The sequence below is a fragment of the Sus scrofa genome, chromosome 2 (assembly GCF_054392235.1).
Source record: "Sus scrofa isolate SSC_HxYL_T2T_F1_AM1 chromosome 2, Sscrofa_HxYL_maternal_Yorkshire_Landrace_v2.0, whole genome shotgun sequence".
Lineage (NCBI taxonomy): Eukaryota > Metazoa > Chordata > Mammalia > Artiodactyla > Suidae > Sus > Sus scrofa.
The window spans coordinates 159,235,528-159,257,755 of NC_139384.1; the positions used below are offsets into that span (position 1 = coordinate 159,235,528).

The following is a 22,228-nucleotide window of genomic DNA, read 5'->3' on the forward strand; positions in this document are numbered from 1 at the left end:
GCTCACTTTTCCAGAGAATCCAAATGTTAATTTCAACATTGAACATTCACCTAGGGTTCAGCGAGCTTTTGTTGAATGAATCATTGGAAGAGAAAATAATTTACCTATAACGATAAACAATGAGAAGAATGAATTCATTGCAAGTGAGCATAGATGAATTATTTCCAAAATACTGATATTAACAAACGGGTCTCCAGGATAGTGACTATACTTTTAATTGCATTGAGAAAGCGATAGTCTTCAAGACCCTCAGAATTCAGCCTTCACAAGGTTGTGTCTTTCATCGGGACTCTATCTACACACATTTGGAAAAATCACTGGGTTTCTGCATGTGACACGTGATTTTTCCCACCTGCAGACAAGGCTGTAGACAAGCATGCACATCTGGTGACCTTCTCCACAGCTCCCTGGAGACCAGCAGACTGTCACTCACAGTCTGGGAGCTCTGGGGCTCATTCATATCCCCAACTTCTCCCTCTTCCAAAGTCCTGAGGTTTATATATGCAGCCTTAGGCAGCGAGGGGAAGAAGACGACTTACTACTCAATGATGAGCGCAAAACCCCTCCAGAACCTTGAGAAGGGCTTCCAGCCTCAGGACCGCAGAGGAGAGAAGATGGCCCTCATGCACCTGAGGAGTCTGTAAGCTGACCCAGGTGTCCTGTAGCAGGGAGGAAACACCATCACCTCCACCTGTACGGCCTCCTCTCTCTGCTCTCTCACTGTTCCTCCCCTTGGCCAAACCCAACAGAGGCCAGTGCGCAAGGGAATCTGGACATTACAGTCCAAAGACATCAGTGTCTCAAGGCACAGACTAGTTCAGAGAAGGGTGGAGGCAGGACCTAGTGGGGCAAATGTTGAATAACCAGCTAGGGTATAATAAGAAATACACTTGGTCTTTGTTCTGAGTTCTTGGCGCTACACTCCTAAAACCCTTGCAATTTCCTTTGGGATAAGATTATTTTTTGTCATTCATGACAAGTCCTCTCAATCACACATCACTTTGTGCTAAGGAGGTAATTTAGAGCAAGGTCCCACCAAAACCTCAGGATGGGGCTGGTCACCAGAAAGCAATTAGTTGGAACTTTGAATCCCACCCATCGAGCTCTGGGAAGCAGAGGAGGGCTGGAGACTGAAGTTCTATACAAATTCTAGAACAGCAAAATCTGATGAGTTTCTGGGTTGGCAAACACTTGGAGGTGATGGGGCGGTGGTGCGCCTAGAAGATGCACGGCAGCTCCACAGCCCTGCCCGTGCAACTTGCTTCATGCACCTCTTCCACCTCTCTGATCCTGAGTTAATCCTTCATCAGAAGCTGGTAAGCGGATGCTTTCCTGAGTTCTGTGAGCTGCTTGGCAAAACACTTGAACCCCAAGAGGGGGTTGTGGGAACCTCAGACTCATGACCTCTAGGTCAGAAATACAGGGGGGAATCTGGGACATTAAATTCAAATTGGCAGTGAGGGCAGGGGAGCGCTGCTTGTGGCACTGAGCCCTTAACCTGTGGGCTCTGACCCTCTCTCCAGGTAGAGAGTGTCAGAATCGAATTTGTCGGACACCCAGGAGGTGTTGCCGAATTGCTTGGTTTTTGGAAACACTCCCAGGTCTGGTGTCGGAAATGGAAGAGCATTCTAGAAGGGGAGGGAGAGGAGAGGAGACACACAGGAGTGTGGTTTTCCTTAGACCAGCACGACAGGGAAACTCACACAGGGGCAGTTACTGAAGCACTGCTTCAATCCTCAAAGCTGAGGACTGAGAAACTGACAATGGCAGGAAATCGAGGAACAGAAGTCAAGGCACTTGCCCGAGGTTAAGCAGCTAGTAGGAACAGAACTTGACTTCTCCTCAGGCAATCTGAGTCTACGTCCTCGTACGCATGCTTCCCGCGCTCCTTCCCCATCCTCTACCAACCTTGGTAGCTGGAGACTCCTTGGTGCAGGGCTGAGCAATGTGCATGGTGTGTGTTGTTTTTGTTCTGTTTATTTGGGGTTCTGCCTCTGTTTATAAAATATGATCTCTCTGTGCCTAGAGTGTTTGTTGATGTTGTTCATGTGCCCAGAATCTTTCATACCCCGGGTTTTAGAAGAGCTACGCCTAACAGGATGCCTGATTCTTCACACTGTGGGGGGGGAGAGCAGGCTCTTGTAAGCCTGCGCAGGGATGCCCTCTGGGGGCCAGAAGAATGAGCCCCTTCTTGGAGGGGAGCCGAGGGGCTGCAGAAGGCTGATGTGTTCAAATACTTGGTGCCTCTGTGTTTGGTGGGTTTACCCCCAGAAAACTTCAGCAGTGACAGTGTACTTGGCTCTTTGATGCCAACTCATGGTTTTTCTGTGCCTCATTGTTCTCCTCCCTTAGCTGGCTAGAGTCAGAGAAGATTACCAAAAACTAACTTTTTAAATTTAATCGGTGTTTCTTATAGAAAGCTTAAAAAAGAAGAAAACAATTGCCCATAATTCCATCAACAGAGAGAACATTTTCAACTAAATCTTTCCAGTCTATTCTCTGTGTAGACATGCATGCCTACTTACATAAAATGTATTTTAAAACGACATTATTCTATACACACTGCTGGGTAGCTTTCATTTTAATTCCATGTGGTGTCTTAGTGGCACAGATTTTTCTAAGTTCACACTGAACTTTTCTCAGCTCTCTTATATCCAGAGTAAAGCCATGGCTTCAAAGGAACACCCTCCAGGTGGAAGAGGTGGTAGGTGGATGCCAGCTGCTCACACAGAAGCATGTGGAGATCACCTGGTGACCTTGTTCAAATGCAAATTCTGAAAAGAAACTCGTGGACGTGGAGAACAGGCGTGTGGTTGCCAAGGGGAGGAGGAGGGGTGGGATGGACTGGGAGCTTGGGTTAATAGATGCAAACTATTGCCTTTGGAGTGGATGAGCAATGAGCTCCTGCTGTACAGCACAGGGAACTCTATCTAGTCACTTGTGGTGGAGCATGTTGGAGAATAATGTGAGAACAACAGTGTAGACGTGTGTGTGTGTGACAGGGTCACTTTTCTACACAGCAGCACATTGACAGAGCACTGCAAAGCAACTTTAATGGAAACAATAAAAATCACTTAAAAATGCAGATTCTGATACAGGAGGCCTGGGGCAGCACTTGAGATTCTGCATTTCTAACCTGCTCCCTCCCAGGGATGCGGACGTTGCCGGTCTGTGGACACTGAGAACCACGCACGCGGGGTGGAAAGAATTCCAATCCAGGAGTCTAAAACACGTCTTCAAATCTTGGCCAGGGATGCTGGCTCAGTTTCTAAACTTCTTTATTTCTTTTACATAAAGAAGAGGGCATACAAATCTGTAGGTGCTTAGCACCAGCTATGGCTTTCCAGCCGTGTGGAAGCGTTATATGCATATGACGACACGGAAGTTTACCTGATTGGAATCAGATGGTCATAGAAGAGCTAGCTGAGGGGAGAAGTAGAAATCTTATCTCATGTGCCCTAGACCCCCCTCCCACTTCGTCAAAAGAATAAAATCCGCTATCAGAATAGAAAAGAATGATCATTAAATGGCTTCCACACTCCCAGAAGTGCTAGGCAATGAATTCATTTATTATTCATTTATTTATTTAGGTTTCTGTACTATTTTCCCTGCTCAGTTTTTAAATGGCTTTTATTTTTTCCATCAGAGTTGATTTACAGTGTTCTGTCAATGTTTACTGTACAGCAAAGCGACCCAGTCCTCCATGTATATATGTAGATCCATTTTTGCCCTTTCGATGAATTCAACAAAAAAAAAAGGCATCTACAAGTCAAAGGAGATCAGATCCCCTGGCAGCCTCTGCTCACCCATAGCTGTAAGGTTGATTCATTTCTTTTCTAAAGATACTAACATCTCAAATATATGCCCAAACTTTGTAAAATCCACTTTTGCTATTTCTGTTCTTTTTCTATGTTTTCTGTCCAGGTGCCAGACATGTTATTTCTCTTTTCCAAACCTCTGTTTCCATGGCCTCCCCATCCTGCTGACCTCAACTTCTTTTCCCTCCAAGATCTTCTCCTCTGGACCCTTCACCTTGGGAAGGTCTTGGCATCTCTCGTTGGCATTTTCGTATGCCTTTCTAGGAGCCTGGTGGGACCTCGGGGTTTTCTTGCATAATCATTATCATCTGATTTTTTTTTTCTGTCATTCAAAAACAGAGTAGAGAATTAGACTTTAGTGTTTCTCTTTTCAGCTGAGGAACTTGCCCATTACATCGTCTTGTAAAACTTGATAACCACTTTTCAAACAAGGCAGATCCTTCATCGCTCATGGCCGCTTCCCTTACAAAGTTTGGAACAGAGGGAGCCACGACTGGCCTGGGAAAAATGCTTTGTTCCACCTTCACTGGAGACCCTTGAAGGGGGGTTGGCCCAGTTTCCTGAGGATCAGGGCGGTGTGGGGTGTAGATGCCAGGCTGAGTCAGAAGGACGCCCGCCTGGGTCCCAGGACGTTCTCTGTATGTAAACCTGCAAGAACGAACCCTTAAGTGCTGTTTGATGCTGGACTCCAGTGATTAAGTTCTGAACACCTCACCCTGAGATCAAAACTGGGGAATTATGTGGTCTTGAAATACCTTCCTGGGTGGGCTTGGCTTGAAGAGAGAGAGTTATATCTCGGCCAAGAGAAAGAGTGAATTAAAATAGTTTAACTAATTGACCAAATCAGGCCAAGATAAAATTTCTGAGGCTTACATGTCTGGATACTAAATGAGCAAATGCTGCTCTTGGCTCTTTCAAGTGGTCATGTCTAACTCAGTTCACTGCTGTTTGCTTGTTTATTCCCCTGGAGCCTAACGCTGTCTTCAGCTTCTCAGTATGAGGATTGCAAATCCTTCTGGGCAAACCCCCAGCAGCGGGGGGAGGGCAGAGGAGGCTGGTTTCCTTGTGTGACCTGGTCACTTTCCCCCCCAGACCCCCGATTTTATGTAAGCATTTTTTGTAGGTGTATGTGTGCATGTTGAGAGGGGAGAGTAGGATTCGCTTAAATACGTATGAGATTACGCAAATCCTTTTTAGAATAATTTGGGCATCCTGTTTTCTTTTTTCTTTTTTTGTAAGTAGGTAGAGCTCACTTACACGGAGGGAGGTAATCCAAGAGTAAAAAGAGAAGTTTGTGAAAAGGAGAAAAACATACCATCTCAAAATATGCCTGTGTGGCATATTGATTATTTGGGGTTGATGATTTTGAAAACCAAGTAGAAATTACCCTTTTATAAAAATTATAAAATATAGAAATTTATAGTTATAAGAGAAACCTCTATGTGTAAGGGTGTCTCCCTCTGTGTGCCAGGAAGAGGAGAATGGCTAAATCTCTAGAGACGCTTATCAGTGGGGAAGCCTTGGCATAAGAGCATACCCTTGTTTCCTGTGCTTTGCCTTAGAACTTTCCATATGTGTGCCCCTCCCGCCCCCAAACAACGTTCTTCTGTCTTTCACTGAAGGTATTTAAGGTGGTAGCTTGGGCCACTGGGGGAGGGACTGAGTTTTCCTGGGTATCTGCCATATATATAGCGGGTGTACGTATTATTAAACTTCTGTTTGGTTTTCTCTAGTTAATTTGTCTCTTATTGTGGGGGAGTTTCAGCCAAGAACCTAGAAGAGTAGAGGGAAAAATATTTTTCCTCCCCTACAGGAACAATGGGGGAGAAGCTGACAAAGAAGATAATTTGGAGAATAACAAGTCAATTAGGAACCCAGTTTAAGGAGATTGATTTTAAAGAAAATAAAAGTCTGGCCAAAACTGACAGAGATTAGATGATATTTCTGGGCATTGTGAAGACAATATTCCAAACTCACCTTGAGGATAATCTGTACACGGTTATAAATTCTTGCTCTTTTGGAAAGAAGCTTCTCACCCTGCTGGTTGTATCTTACCTTATAAAGTGGGTTGCATTTACTGAGTACATTTGCAAGCAGCTCTTTGCACAAAATCACCCTGAGCAGGAAACACCTTTATTGGCCAATTTAAGCAAAACTACATAGTAACTAACTTTTCTTTCTTTTATTTTTAGGGCTGCACCTGCCTGTATATAGAAATTCCCAGGATAGGGGTGGAATCAGAGCTGTCGCTGCTGGCCTATGCCACAGCCACGGTAATGTCAGATCCTTCACAAACTGTGCCAGGGATCAAAACCCACATCCTCATGGATACTAGTTGGGTTCATTACTTACCTCTGAGCCACAACGGGAAATCCAGCAACTAACGTTTACATCAGGCACACCCATGCTCTACTCATCTCCAACGCACGGACACCTTTCAAATCTTTTGATCACATAATGCCTTGCCTAACATATTGGTTCGTTCCATAGATCAAAGAGAAAGAAACGAAGACTAAGGAATTGACAGATGACCAGATCTCTTCCCCCAGCCCCCCCCCCCAGTAAGCTCATAATAAACTGTGTCAACAGGACAGCATCTAAGAAAACGATCACAAGAAGGTGACGAGCCTGCACACAGTGGGATGTGGCAATGACTCTGACCCCTCGCTCAATGGTGAACTCAGATTACATCTCTTTTTCCCTTTCAGCACTTTGATGGCTCAGCAGAATCTCGGGAGATGGTTTCTAGGGGGCACTGAGTCCACCATCTCCCCAGATTACCAGCGTTCTGACTGCAAGTGACTTTCCTTTCAACCAAAAAGTGCCTCTCGGGCAGCTGAGCGTGAGCACAGTAACACTGACCGTGGAGATAGTAACATATCTTAAGTCACTCTTCAGCTAAGATAGTGATTGGGGCCCAATTAATGGGCACGTTTGTTGCCACCACCTGGTACCTCCCCTTGGTTACACAGAGAGGTGGATTAAGGAAAGGACAACTGGTAACCCAGGAGACGCAGATTTTGCTGGTTTGGTACAGCACCAACGCCCAGAGAAGTCTGGGTCACAACAGTCTCTGCCGGCAAGAACATTATTTAGTGGCCATTCTTCCGTGGGCAGGTCTGAGTTCCCTCTGCCGGAGGCCAGGAGAGTATGCTGATGCCTCTGTAAGTTGGGATGTCGGGCTTCAGGGTACAACAAGGAAAGTGGTGAACACTGGTGCTTGATAAGCTGTAATAATCACCCTTTTTCTTCCCGGAAGGTGATTAATCCCCACAGAGAGCTCAAAACATACTGGCTTCATCAGGGTCTCTCTTTTTTTATCATCTCCTGTAGTGGATTTTAGGCACTAGATGCTCCTTTTAAAAATTTTATGACATGCGGCTAAAACGGGGGGAGTTCAGGGCTCTTGGGTACAGTGGAAATAGGAAGAGAGTAATGAACCACCTACGGTCTCCATGGTGGGTATTCTGCTTCTAATGAGGGGCAAAATCTTTCCATTTCCATGTTAGGCACGGCAGATCATGGAATTTTCACAAAACTGGGTGGCTGTATTTTCTCCATTTCTTCCAGTGAAGGAAACCAAATCTCAGGGAAGTATTATTAACTCAATTGAGAGCACCTCATCTGAACTGGAAAGGGCTAGTCCTCCAAGCTCGATTAATAACCCCAAAGGTACACTGCACAGGTACCTTCCCCCTTCTGCCATCACAGACCCATCCCTCATTACCCACCCCACCCCCAACCCCATCCGTGACAGGAAGGGAATGACACTGGGGTCTGATGCTCTGACAGTTACTCCTAAGCAGTCACCAGTCCTCTCCCCCCACTTTTGTCATAGGGGGAGGGAGGTCCTGTTAGCCTGCCAACTCCTTTATTCCTTAGAAGTCATAGATCTTGGGATTCCAGTTCAAACTTCAGTTCGGAAGAAATCTGAGCCCAATGAACCATCATAGCCACACTAGGGTGTTTTTTTTTTTTTTCTTTCTTTCTCCTTTGTGTGTGTGTGTGTGTGTGTGTGTGTGTGTGTGTTTGTGTGTTTTCCCCTTAGCCAAACAGAGGCTGAATGGATGGGCTCTTGGCAACCTCATTGTATCTATTATGTTCTCATCATTACTAAACAAATGGTATTCACTGGGGTCCAAGTGAGAGGGACAGGACACAGAGAAGGCTTTTTATCAGTCAGCTGGACTGCTCTTCCCTTTTCTCAAGTCTTTTGTGCTCCCTAAGGATCCCTCAAGTGTGGAAAAGCTCACAAAGGAATAAGATGGACACAGCCTTTGTCTGGAAAGGGACAGCCAGGCAGTCCCCTTTGCCCCTCTGCAGATGTCTTGATCCTTTGGGCTATTTTCCGTTTCTATTCAAATACTAAAGTGCTGATGAAACACCCAGCACACTGTAAAGGCACTGAGGGCCACAGAAGTGGACAGAGTCATGTGCACGTTTTTTACGAGGTCAAGTAAAATAAAGAATTCATAAAAGTGCTAGGACTTAGAGAGTGGAGGCTGACTAGGTATTGAAAGATGCTGCCTCTACAGACACTAGGCTTCGGCTTCAATAATTACCCAAGTGATCTCAAAAATGCTTTCATCTAGGAAGACGTATATCCCTCATCTATAAATGGGAACAGTAATTATAGTTACTTCACAATGTTAACCAAAGTATTAAATGAAGTATTGCATGTAGCATGGTTATTGCAGCATTTTGTTCTTTTATTAAACTCTCACTTTTATAATTATAGCTGAGGATAGATTTATGATGGGAGGTGGCCTTGGGATTTGGAAAGGAGAAAAACCATAGAATCTTTCAGGCCCAAGTCCAGGGATTCATGGATTTTGGAGAATAAAGGCATCTGCAATCTATCTTTTCACTCTAGGGTACAAAGTTAGTGAAACGTTGCACAAATCTGAAAAAAACTTTAAGAAAGCTCCACTGGTTTAACACATTGATGCCTCAACATGATTGCCCAGGGATTTTTTTTTTTAAGTTACCTCCTTGAATCCTATAAAGATGGGGATTTTGGTCAAAGATATTTGAAAAACTCAGCCTATTTGGAAATTCAGAGTAAATATTAGGATAAAGGCTCTGAGCAGTTCTATATGGAAGTAACCTAATTCAGCACTAACCAAATAAGTCTGAATATGAAGCATTTGTTGTCTCTACTGCTGCTGCTGTTGTTGGAATGAGGAAGCAGAAAGGTCCCCATACTGACACCCTAAAAGATGGAGGTCATGACACCTGGTCGGGAGCTTTGTGGATTAGTCCTAAGAATGGAGCCAGCTGTAAGCTGGCTCACTGAGATGAGTGCTGTCAGCTCAAGTGTTTGCATGCAAGGTGTCTAGTCCATCAGAAAAATGTTCTTTGCCACAACAAGGGTGACATCAGGCATTGCTCTAAATTAGTGGGGCTCAAGGCAGTGGTTTTGAAGACTCAGGAGCTGAGAAGTCTTAACAGGTTGAAGCAGGCAACCTTATCTTGGGTGCCTATTTTATGGTGATATTGGGATCTTGCAGCAAAGTTTGGGTGGCTCTTAATTAGGCAGGTTCCAAAGATGTTTTCCTTATCAAGTTGTTTCTAAAAATAAATAAACACTTCACTCACCTCAACACTTCCCTACTCTAGTGTACACAGTGTATAAAAGGTCAAGGCATTGGTAGCCCTGAGAATGTAGCGGAGTAAATGTGAGGTTTTGGAAAAGAAGAAAGGCAGAGAGGAAGACAGAGAAAGAGAGAATAATGAAGCTCCGACCTCTTGATATATAAAGTATATATATAGATAGATTAATATTATGTTAATAACATATAGATTAATATGTAAGAATTTTATTATCATAATCAGTAACCATAATTTTAGATTACCTAGGTATAGGCTTTGGTTTTGGGGAGTGGAAAAACCCTAAAGATAAGTGATGACAATTCCAACTTTCTTTTATATATTTACAGCTATGTAACAGAGCCTAAATTTTGCTGTGACTACACTTCTGAGAATTACTTAGCATTGCATAGGTTGCTGGCACTGTGTCTTGAATACTTCCCAGCTCTGAGCTGGGTCTGAGCCCAGCCATTCAGTCTAATGCACTGTGTCTTTCAGAAATCTCTTTAAGTATTCCTTAGTTTTTTCCTCTGTAAACTGAGAATAATAACCGTGTTTCTGGATTTTTTTAATGACGCAAATAATATACTGCAGTCATTCCTAAATATCTGTCCATATATTGAGGTTAGTTACAGACAACGTTTTCATGGATATATAGTATAATAAGAAAAATAAAATCACTGTGATGAATGTTAATTAAATTTTAAAATGAAGATAAGTCCTTTCTACTCATGATTTGATATCTTCTTTATTTTACAAAATACATTTTTGAGGTTTCTATCTCCCTCTTTTTATTTATTTATTTATTTTTACTAGTAGGAAAAGTCTCAAGGTCTCAGAACAAATGAGTTGATAAATCCTTGGATCCAACACAGATATGAATCAGTATTCCCATGAATTTTGCTTTTGTATAAAGTTATTCCTCTTCCTAGAAGTAGGGAGAGAAAGATAACTTCAGATATAACATTTTTTGGATGAATCCTTCTCAAAAACAGTGTTTCTGTCAATGGTGAAAAGCTGACAAAATCTGGAATAAGACAAGGATACCCACTCTCACTACTTCTATTCAATGTAGTATTGGAAGTCCTAGCCACAGCAATCAGACAAGAAAAAGAAAGAAAATGTATCCAAATTGGAAAGTGGGAGGAAAATTGTCATTATATGCAGATGACATGATACTATATAGACAGAATTCTAAAGACTCCACGAAAGAACTACTAGAACTGATAAACAAATTTCATCAATGTGGCAGGATACAAGATTAACATACAGAAATCTTTAGCATTTCTTTAACTAACAATGAAATACCAGAAAGGGAAAGTAAAAACATAATCCCTGGAGTTCCCATCATGGTGCAACAGAAATGAATCTGACTAGGAACCATGAGATTGTGGGTTCGATCCCTGGCCTTGCTCAGTGGGTTAAGGATCTGGCATTGCCGTGAGCTGTGATGTACGTGGCAGATGTGGTTTGGATCTGGCATTGCTGTGGCAGCAGCAGCTCTGATTAAACCCCTAGCCTGGGAACCTCCATATGCCACATGTGCAGCCCTAAAAAGACTAAATAAATAAATAAAAGTGTTCCCCATTTGGCTCCTGAAAAAATATCTTTAAAAAAATAGCCATACTACCCAGAGCAATCTACAGACTTAATGTGATCACTGTCAAATTACTTATGACATTTTTCACACAGCTAGAACAAATAATCCTAAAATGTATACAAAATGATAAAAGAGCTAGAATTGCCAAAGCAATCCTGAGGAAGAAGAACAAAACTGGAAGCATAACCCTCCCAGATATCAGGGAACACTACAAAGCTACAGCAATTAAAACAGGGTGATACTGGCCCAAAAGCAGACATATGGATCAATGGAACAGAATAGAGAGACCAGAAATAAACCCATGCACCTATGGTCAATTAATCTTCAACAAAGAAGGCAAGAATATATGGTGAGGAAAAGACAGTCTCTTCAGCAAATGGTGTTGGGAAAGCTGGGCAGTTGCATGTAAATTAGAGAAGTTAGAACACACCCTCACACCATACACAAAATAAACTCAAAATGGCTTAAAGACTTAAATATAAGACATGACATCATAAAATTCCTAGAAGAGAATGTAGGCAAAGTATTCTGACATAAATCATACCAATGTCTTCTTAGATCAGTCTCCCAAGGCAAAAGAAATAAAAGCAAAAATAAAGAAATGGGACCTAATCAAACTTATAAGCATTTACACAGCAAAAGAACCCATAAACAAAACAAAAAGACAATCTACAGACTAGAAGAAATCATTTGCAAATATTGCCATTGACAAGGGATTAATTTTCAAAATATGCAAACAGCCAAACAGCTCGTACAACTCAGTAACAAAAAAAAAAAAAAATCCAATAAAAAAATTGGCAGAAGACATGAATAGCCATTTTTCCAAAGAAAACATACAGATGGCCAACAGGCACATGAAGAGATGCTCAACATTGCTAATTATTAGAGGAATCAAAACTGCAATGAGGTATTGCCTCATACAGGTCAGAATGGACACCATTACAAAGTGTACAAATAGCAAATTCCTGCACTGTGGTAGGAATATAAATTGGTGCAGTCACTATGGAAAACAGTTTAGAGGTTCCTCCAAAACTTAAAAATAGAGTTGCCATAGGATCCAGCAATCCCACTTCTGGGCATATATTTGGAGAAAACCTTAATTATAAAAGACACATGTACCCCAATGCTCATAGCACCACTATTTACAATAGCCAAAACATAGATGCAACCTAAGTGTGTATCATATGATTGTATAAAGAAGTTGTCATACACACACACACACATATATAACAGAATACTACTCAGCCATAAGAAAGAATGAAAATTTGGCATTTGCAGTAACATGGATAAAACTAGAGATTATAAGTTAGATAGTGAAAGACAAGTGCCATATGTTATCACTTATATGTGGAATCTTAAATATGACACAAATGAACTTATTTATGACATAGAAACAGACTCACAGACATAGAAAACAAACTTATAGTTACCAAAGGGGAAAAGGGGTAGGGGAGGGGTAAATTAGGAGTTTGGGACTATCAGATACAAACTACCATATATAAAACAGATAAACAAGATCCTACTGTATAGCACAAGGAACTATATTTAATACCTTGTGATAAACTGTAAGAGAAAATAATACTATATATATGTGTATGTGTGTATATTCCTTCCTTGCTGTATACCAGAAACACAACATTGTAAATCAACTATGCTTCAATTAAAAAAAAAGAAAATGGTGTTTTTGAATGGCTGCCTTAGAGATGTTACCGGTGCCTCTAGAACCAAAGTGTATCACTCCCAAAGGCATGGTGCAGCCTGTTTAGCAATGAACTTCTACGGAAAGCAATAGCCAATAGAATGGGAAGAGAGCCATGGGGCTTCCTTATCCAAGTGTCTCTGGCCACTGTCACAAAGCCAAATCTTCCTGATCTCCTGTGAGTCTTGCCATTGTCTGTCTCCTTTCTCCCCTATTCATGTTAATTGCTACAGGCGCATTCTTGAATTCCCTTGAGAGATATTCACGGGGCACGGGGAGGGGGGGGTCCACTGTCTGTCAGGTATTGTGCTGAATCTTTACATTTGTTATGATCTCATTTAATTCAGGCAACAGCACAGGGAGGCAGGCATAATTTCCATCTTCAGTTCTCACAGATGAGGCAGTGGGCTCAGATGGCTACTGATCAAGAATCAGTTAATAGGGTTCAAGCCCACGTGCAGTCTGAAAGGCACAGCAGGGACAAAGGAAGGACAAGTCCTTCGGTACTGCAGAGAGACCTATGGTAGCCACATGAAAAGCAAGAACTTCGAAAACACATGGACCTCAGCTCTTGCTAATGTTGTTTTTAGTTTTTGTTTTTTTGAAGATTGAGAACATGATTGTCTAACATTGATGCTCATTGTCATGACTAAATGAAATACTATATATAAAGCCCTGTACAAGTATAAATACTATATATAAAGTATAAATACTATACCTAATAAGCGTTTGTGAAACGGTGACTGTCAGTAATAACGCGAACAGTAAGAATTGCTTTGTGATGTGAGTTGCATGAGACTTTGTAGGACATGAGAAAATATCTATAGTGATGGGAGGTATAGCTGGAAGTTTGGGTGGTGGGATAAGAGTTGGGTGGAAAGCTTGAGGGATTATAATTCGAGATGAAAGATAAGCAGAGGCGGGTTCCAGCGTGGTGAGGGCAGCTCTGTGGAGGGCCCTGGAGGCCTTAGAAATGGAACACTAGTTTGCTGTGTGTGGCCACCAAGTTCCCAGAGCTTTGTTCCCTTCCTGCTGGAAAGGGAGAGGACTGGTGGGGATGAGGTTCATGCCACTGAGGCCCTGTGAAAGGAGTTTGCGTAGATAAGAAGCTGAGCCAGGCTCCCCAGGGGACACCCTCCACCCCATCAGCCCGGCTTGTGTTGAGAAGTGGAGTCAGCCTCTGATTACCTTGGCCAAAACCCCTTTCTCACAATGGTCCAAGAGCTGAGAGATCAGGATCTTTCTGGCAGCTGCTGGCATATTCTGAACCACAACGTTTGAATCAACTCCCAGGCTAGGAACCAGCTGTTCCACGGAGTGAGAGATGAGGAAATCTCATATGTGCAAGAACCTGAAAGGGGAAACTTGCTCTGGAGGGAAATGAAGTCACAGCTCTTGAAATACAGCATTTTCTCCAGACTGGGGGATCAGAGCCCTGACTTACTCTGAGAAACGAAAATCCACTATTGTGACGTATGTTTGGAAGCTGGAAAAATTTAGGGAGTGTTGTGTTTACTTATCATTTATTTGCACACATTTTCAATATAGATAAGATATGTAAAGTGTTATAACGTCTCCCAAGGATGACTCATTTCTCTTGGCTTTTATCTTGGGCATTGTCTGAGAGGCGTAAGGAGTAGTGTGCAGAATTTTAATAAATTTTCTTTCATTTCCTGTACATTTATACATATCTCCTAAAGAAATGGCTTAGCTAATAGTTACTGAGTGTCTGGCAGCTGCATTGTCATAGGTAAATTTTATATTTACGGCAAAGCACTTATGTCTATCGAGATAGGTAGATTGAAACAATACATACATACATTTAACTAATTTGAAAATAAAAATAGATCTATAGGAAGTTGCAAAGATAGTCTAGAGAGATTCCTGTCTACACTTCACCCAGTTTTCTCCAATGATTACATCTTACCAAAGTATAGTCCAATATCAAAAGCTGGAAATTGACATTGATACAAAGTATGTATAGTTCTGTCACTTTGTTACATGTAGAGCTTACTGTAACCATGTCATCCCTTCTCCTTGGCATATACAGCAAGGAGTGGAATCACTAGGTCCCACGGAAACCAAGTCTATATTTAACCATTCAACCAAGTGCCAGCCGTTTACTACAATGGCTGCGCCACTTACATCCCCACCAGGCTAAGGGTTCCAGTTTCTCCACATCCTCATCCAGGATTATCTTTCTGGTTGATTAGTGTCATCTGGATGTGAAGCGGCTCTCACTGAGATTTGCATTCCCCTGGCGTCTAGTGACGGTGATCATCTGTTTTTATTGGCCCTTTGTGTATCTTCTTTAGTGAAGGATTTTGATACTTTGCCCACTTTTTAATTGGTTATTTGCTTTTTACTACTGAACACGAAGATATCTTGGTATATTTTAAATTCATGTCCCTTAGATTTATAATTTTCTGATTTTTCTCTTATTCTATGGGTTGTCTTTTTGCTTTCTTGAGACTGTCTTTCGAAGCACCTGAGTTGTTAATTTTGATCATGTCCAGTTTCACTATTTTTTCTTTGGTTGCTTGTACTTTTGGAGTTTTGCATCTAAGAAAACACTGCTGCATCTAAGTGCATGAAGATTTACGCCTTTCTTCTAAGATTTTTCATACTTTTGGCTCTTACATTTAAGTCTATAACACATTTTGAGTTAATTTTTGTATATGATGTGAGGTAGGAGACCAAATTCATTATTTTACAGGTAGAGATCCAGCTGTCCCAGCGTCATTTGTTACAGGGACTATTTCCCCTCCATTTAATTGCCTTGGCACTCTTATTAAAATCAACTGACTGCAAGCCATATCTTTTAGACTTGTTTTTTTCTATCCCCAAACTCCAGTTCCCAAGAACAAGCCATTTAAGCTTCCCAAGGATTAGCGAACACTTGATCTAAAGCTTCAGAAACAAGGGTTTTTAAAGCTGTGAAGAACCCCTTGTCCCTTTCATTCAGTGAGACCCTGACACTTTTTACAGAGTCCAGGTTTGGATGAGAAGAAACACCCAGTGGCTTTGGGAAACTGCAGGAAGAAGAGGGTTGGAGAGAGGACCCAAGAATACATGACAAACCCAACAATCAACTTGACTTCTTGGTTTTTTTTTCAGTTGTACCTTTAACTAGTCTTGGGTTTGGTTTGTTTGCATAGCCTCCCTCTCTTCTCCAGAGTACAGTGGAGCCTCACACTGGTTAAAAATGCAAGATGTTGCATCAGATAAACGCAGAATCAAATCCCAGATCCTCTGTTCCTGCCTACCCGTTGGCTCTCTGCATACGTCACTTTCTTCTTTTGCAAAATTCGGATAACCATTATGTCTGCCTCCATGGATTGTTTGAGTATTAGATAATAATGCAAATAAATACACAGCACTGCCATGGCATATTAAAATAGTATCTATGATTATAGATAAAACCTTATCTGTTCTCGGTTCTAGTCCCTTGGCTCCTGTTCTATAAGATGGGCTAATCTACCAATGTGACTTCCAAAAATCCTACTAACCTCGTAGTAGATTTGACGCAGTTTTCTTCAGAGGGAATAGAGAAGATTTCAATTTCTCGTATCCTTAAAATTTCCTGAGTGTATTATGAGCTGTCTTAAATTACCTTTACTATTGGGGGCGGGCAGGGTGGGTGGGGAGGTTTAAAAGTTCCAAAGTGATACTAAGCTTCTCTTCACATGTGATCAAAAGGGGACAGTTCCAGGAATCTGTAACACCTCGTGGCCCTTCCACTTACTCCCTGTGACTCCAGGCAGATGGTTCACCTTAGGTGAGCTTCACTCTCATCACTTGAAAAATGGGGTAAACTATCCGCATGGACTCTTGTACAGAGCTGCTCTGACATTCCAAGGAGGTAAAAAGTGTACAGAGCTTTAAAATTTAAGTGTGCTCCATCTGTGAGATGATTTTTTTATTTCATTGAAATCCACAACCAAGTGCACTCTTTGGCAAAATATCAATGCAAAATGTTTTGTTATTTTTTTCATTAGTATTGTACTCCTGTGTCAGTGGCCTTAAGAGATACAAAGAGAATAGTAAGGTCAAAAGCTTAAGCTATGAAACAAAGCAGGGAGTCAAATGCAGAGAACACTGCTGTCTATCAAGGCTCTAAGATGTTTTGAAGGGTTAATGCTCAGTGTTTTTGCATTCTTTTCTGAAATCTTAGTGGGCTGGCTCTCTCAATGCTTCCTTTCTTAGTGATATGATCTTTGGGAACAGGAAGTAGATGAACTCAACTTATAATTTAAGGGCCTTAATTTTAGAGCCAAAGTAATGGTCCCACAGGCTTTGGTCTGGTCATTTAGGAAATCTGATACTCCAGTGTGTGTGTGTGTGTGTGTGTGTGCGCGCGCGATTTGTGTGAAATTCACTGATTCTTACAGTTTAACACCAGGTTCTTTCGATAAATTCAAGTACAATTAAATTATGTAAATGCATTTAAAAATAGGATCTACTAAGACTCTCTCTCCCTAAAAGTAGCCTCAACCCCTATTCTTCCACTTCAATATTTACAAAGAAAGATGTCTAAGATGACGGCCACCTAACAACACTGATAATTAATTCTGTGCAGTATAATTTTAGGGGATATTTTACTGTCATTGTTGTACTTTCCTGTATTTTTTAGGTTTCCCCCCTTTTTATTTAAAAATAATTATAAACACAAAATTGAGAAAACTGTCGTCCCTTTTATCTTCTCCCTATGGCAACATGTATGAATCTAGCACAGGCCAAGCCAAGAAACTGACACTGGTGCAACACAAATGACAGACTTACAAAGCAACCCACAAGGGATTAATCTCCAAAATACACAAACATCTCATGTAGCTTTGTATTAAAAAAATACAACCCAATCAAAAAATGGGCAGAAGATCTAAATACACATTTATCCAAAGAGGACAGATAGAGGGCCAAAAAACACATGAAAAGATGCTCAACATTGCTAAGTATTAGAGAACTGCACATCAAAACTACAACGGGTTTCACCTCACACCAGTCAGAATGGCCATCATTAACAAATTCACAAACAACAAATGCTGGAGAGGCTGTCGAGAAAAGGGAACCCTCCTACACTGGTGGTGGGACTATAAACCACTATGGAAAACAGTGTAGAGCCTCCTCAAAAACTAAATATAGAACTACCATAGGACCCATCAATCCATAACTCAAAAAGATACTTGCACCACTATTTATAATAGCCAAAACATGGAAGCAACCTCAATGTCCATCAACAGAGGAGTAGATAAAGAAGATGTGGTATATTGATATGACGGAATACTACTCAGCCACGAAAAAGAATGAACTAATGCCATTTGCAGCCACATGGGTGGACCTAGAGATCATCATACTGAGTGAAGTCAGACAAAGACAAATGTCACATGATATCACTTACATGTCGACTCTAATAAAAAGTGATACAAAAGAACTTCTTTACAAGATAGAAACAAACTCGCAGATTCCAAAGCTGACCTACGGTTACCATGGGGGGAACAGAGTCGGGGTGGGAGGGAGGAATTAGGAGGATGGGAGTAACACACACACTATTGCATAAAACAGGTAATTAACAGGACCCTACTGTGTAGCACAGGAACATCTACTCGATAGTTTGTAATAACCTATGTGGGAAACAACTGATTTGCCTTGCTGTACACCCGAACCCAACACAACATTGTAAGTCAATTATACTCCAAAACCTTTTTTAAAAAAGACAGATTGATTCAGATTGTACCAGTTGTTACATGCGCTGATTTGTGCTGACAGTTCATCTTAGCTCTATTTTCTCCTCTGTGCGCTCTGCTATTATAGGGGTGTGGTGGGGTGCACAGCACACAGGGCTTTATAGGGATAAACACATACCTACTTAGAAACGGCACATTATCACTCATACGGTAACAAATGGGCAGGAAGTGGCTTCGTCCTCCCCAAATTACTGGTAAGGATGTACTTGAGCTGGCTTGTACCAGCCCTGAAGGCCAACTGTTAAATACTCAGGAAATTTGTCATCAGTGGCTTGAAATCGGCCACAGAGGAAGCGCTTCGGTCAGAGAAATCTGCAGCATCAACCAAGGCTCGCTCGCTCTTCCTGGAGCCGGCTCAGCAGCACCACTGTGTGCCCAGCACACACAGCGTGTCTCTGTTGATCCTGGTTCCCCATGCAGCCCTCCTCAACTGGGTCTCAGGAAAACCTTATTCCCCAAGGAGGACCTTTCCTTGTTATTCACGATGTTTTTCCTTCAGGGCAATAGATCAGGGCAGCTAGACAGTCTAATAAAAATTGATTTTCTGTTAATGGCTTCTAATACCTTCATTTACTTACATTTTTGCCCAGGGCCTTTCTGGAATACGTATTTATTTTCATTTTTTTATTTAAATTTTTTTTCCAGCCACGCCCATGGCATGCAGACATTTCTGAGCCAGGGATCAAACCTGAGACATAGCAGTGACAACAACAGGTTCCCGACACACTGAGCCACTGGGAACTCCTGTATTTATTTTTAACTCCAAGACAACATTTGGGGGCAGAAGAGGAAATGTTGGGAGTGGGAGGGGCTGAGTGCCTGTCTGCTCCCACCAAGCTGGCAGTGTCCACTCCCCCACATCAGGATGGGCACTGCCTTGTCTTCCCCCAGTCCCACCTCTTCCTGTTTGGGCTGCGGGATGTCAGTGCTCCCTTCTGTTGAGGCAGGGGATGGAAACTGGGAAGAGAATCTTGCTTTCAACTTGAAAAGAGGTCAAAAGAAAAAAGGCCTCTTGGCCGATCGCAGTGGATTCACAGGTTTTTATAAGGTGAAGGGCCGTATCCTTTCCTTGTTCACAAACAAGTGTGCTGTTACCCTAAGGACATTCCCTGTCGACAGAAAGGGTAAAAATGAAAACACAGCTTTGCTCTTCTCTCTTCTCCCCTTGTCTAAGGACGGTGCTTGTTTAACAGATTTGTGTGGACCTGGAAGCCTAATCGAGGCACTGTGAGCAAGCATTAAACGTTCTTTCACCTCAACGAGCCACTAACTCCGGACAAAAAGCACACTGGCAACACGATATAGTGGAAAGAGCTCATGCTTTCAAGTTAGATCCGAGTTCTGATTCTAAATTCTAGCTTGGCCACTTATTAGCCGAACAAATTTGGTCAAGTTAGCAACCTTTACGTGTTGGTTTCTTCGTTAGGAAACGTGAAGTTGTTTAAAGCATGAATGAAAATACCTGGGCCCCTACCCTGCACCTTGCATTTCATGCCTATTTTTACAGTGTTTCATTTTACTATATTTAAATTTGATCCTTACCATAACCCGGCCAGGCAGGTTGTATTAGCTCCATTTTATGGATGGGAAAATCGAGGCTCAGAAACTTTCTTTAACTTGATTTAGGTCATAGAATGAATGGGGAACAGACTAGGACTCAAAAGACTACTCTGGAGGCCATATAGCCTATGAAAAAATGTATTAAAAAATTCTGACACTTGTAGGGGCTCAGTCATTGTTCTGTTGTTATTCATTTAATATATAATTAATTGTATGTTAGCTCTATTCATAATTATATTAATATCTATCATGATATATATAGGATTATACACTATACAATGCATTAATTATATGAATATATATGCACATATATTTTAAGTGGAAAGTTAACTGAACTCGGAGTCAGATGATCCGACGTTCATTTGGGCTCTGCTGTTTACGAGGTCTGCCAATAGACAAGTCAGTTACGCAGGTAATTCTTTGTCATACACAGCCGTGAGCAGGACATGGTAACTGGTCAATAAATATTTGTTGAAAAAGGAAGACATAAACAAATGAATGAGTAAATGGTCAAGGTCTCTTTCGGGTCTTAAAAAATGCCTCTTGTTTTGGTGTACACACATGAAAAATTAAACAGGTAGTTCTCGAAGGAAAAGGAAATTGTCAGAAGCCAAGGTACTCCAGACCACAGTGGTTCCTTATAGCGGCCCCCTGTGGTGGAAAGGGGGCATTGCAAGGCTTCCAGGAAAGCCTGATGGACTTTGCCCAGGACTTGCCCCGCCCCTCGTTTGCTCCTCCTCTGCTCCCTATTAACCCTAGCTGAGCAGTAACACTTTGGCTTAGTCCTTTACCTAAATGCCCGCTTATTCACTTAACACTGCAGTGCTCTGGCACAATACCTGCTGTTTGGCTTTGTCAGAGTCCCGGAGGCCTGGGAAAACAAGGATGTCTGGAGGAAACAGCAAATGCTGTTCTTTCAGAGCTAAAATCTTCTATTAACCTTTGCTGCTATATCCTTTATCCTTATAAATGATCTGAAAAACCAACAACATTTTTTTTTAAATGTGATATTTGAAGACTGCTGTCGATCCAGCCCTTTTAACTGAGCCACACATGAAAACTTTTGGTACGAATTCTGCTATGGATCCCATTTAATTCTCACAACAGCCCGCCAAGGGGAATTATCTTATTTATCCCATTTCACAAAAATGAAGCAAAGGTGTCAAGTAGTTACTCAGTGACACATACCTAGTGGCAGACCTAGAACCAGGGCCCAGTCTGTCTGTCTTCTGCACACACGCGACCTCTCCGAGTAGAAAGAAAACCAGGATGGAAAGAGCAACAGCATAATTGGGATTCTGCTTTACTTCCATCAGCAGTTAAAATAAAACTGAAGCACCTGGCTTGTTTTGAACTGTGCTTTCCCACAGCAGCCCCCATAGAACTGGGGAGACGCCAGCACTAAGAAGCAGGGATCCTTTGTCAATTACAGAGCCATGTATAAAATGCCGTTTATGGTTGAGGATGGCAGGCTAATGGAATAAAAGCTTATCTAGCCAATGTTTTGTGCAAACAACAAGAAATGGTTGCTGTTTTTCATTCCTGCACTTCTTGGGAGGTAAATGTTTTCTAAGGGCAAATCCCTATTTTTCTCTTTAAAAATTCCGCTAGGAAACATAGTATGTTTTGGCAAAGGTATTTTAAAACCTAAACTGTGATTTAAAAAAAAAAAAAATCAAGTACATTCACAGAGAGAAACTGGACACAATGACATGCCTTCCCTTGGCTGTTCTCCGGGGAGGACTTGCTTTGGGGGTGGAGGATGGGGGAGCGAATCTGATGAGCTGCCTTGACCCTTTTTGTTTGGCGTTTTAGGGAGTCTGGAATACTTGGAGACTGAGTAATTGGTCCCTAAGCCTTTGGTGTTTGCAAATGAGTTTGCTGCCTGCAGGAAGACAACAGCCCAGCTTCCCTGAAGTGAACAGAGGCTGAAAAACCCAAGATGGTGAAATGCCGTGCCAGCCAAGTAGACAAAGCAGTGTTTCTGTTGAGATTACTGCTTTCCTAGGCATGTGCGGAAGAGACGCAGGAAACCCAAGGGACACAAAGTGCCCCATAAAATGAGCTTCAGATTTCCTTTGAGCGGGCGCTTCTTCCTGGACTTCTAGGCAAATGCTCCCTCCTGTGGTCAGAGAGTAGAATACAGGGAATAGAGCACTTCAACCGGGAGAATAAAAGCAGGAAGAGAATGTGTTTTGCGTTGTTTGTTGTTGTTGTT

At 42.0% G+C, this 22,228-nt stretch overlaps 1 long non-coding RNA gene across 3 annotated transcripts in view; it reads right to left on the reverse strand.

The window, feature by feature from the left end:
• LOC110259532 (uncharacterized) overlaps positions 1–22,228 on the reverse strand; it is a 41,497-nt gene that overhangs the window by 15,944 nt on the left and 3,325 nt on the right. The window contains exons 5-6 of one of the 3 annotated variants that reach the window (XR_014839028.1): positions 20,850–20,984; positions 19,060–19,559 (exon numbers count right to left, since the gene is read on the reverse strand). The exons of 1 other annotated variant lie outside the window; for it this stretch is intronic. This is a non-coding gene — a long non-coding RNA (uncharacterized LOC110259532). Of the gene's footprint in view, positions 1–19,059; positions 19,560–20,849; positions 20,985–22,228 lie in introns of those variants that run through there. One more of the 3 variants, XR_014839027.1, reaches the window with a different exon arrangement.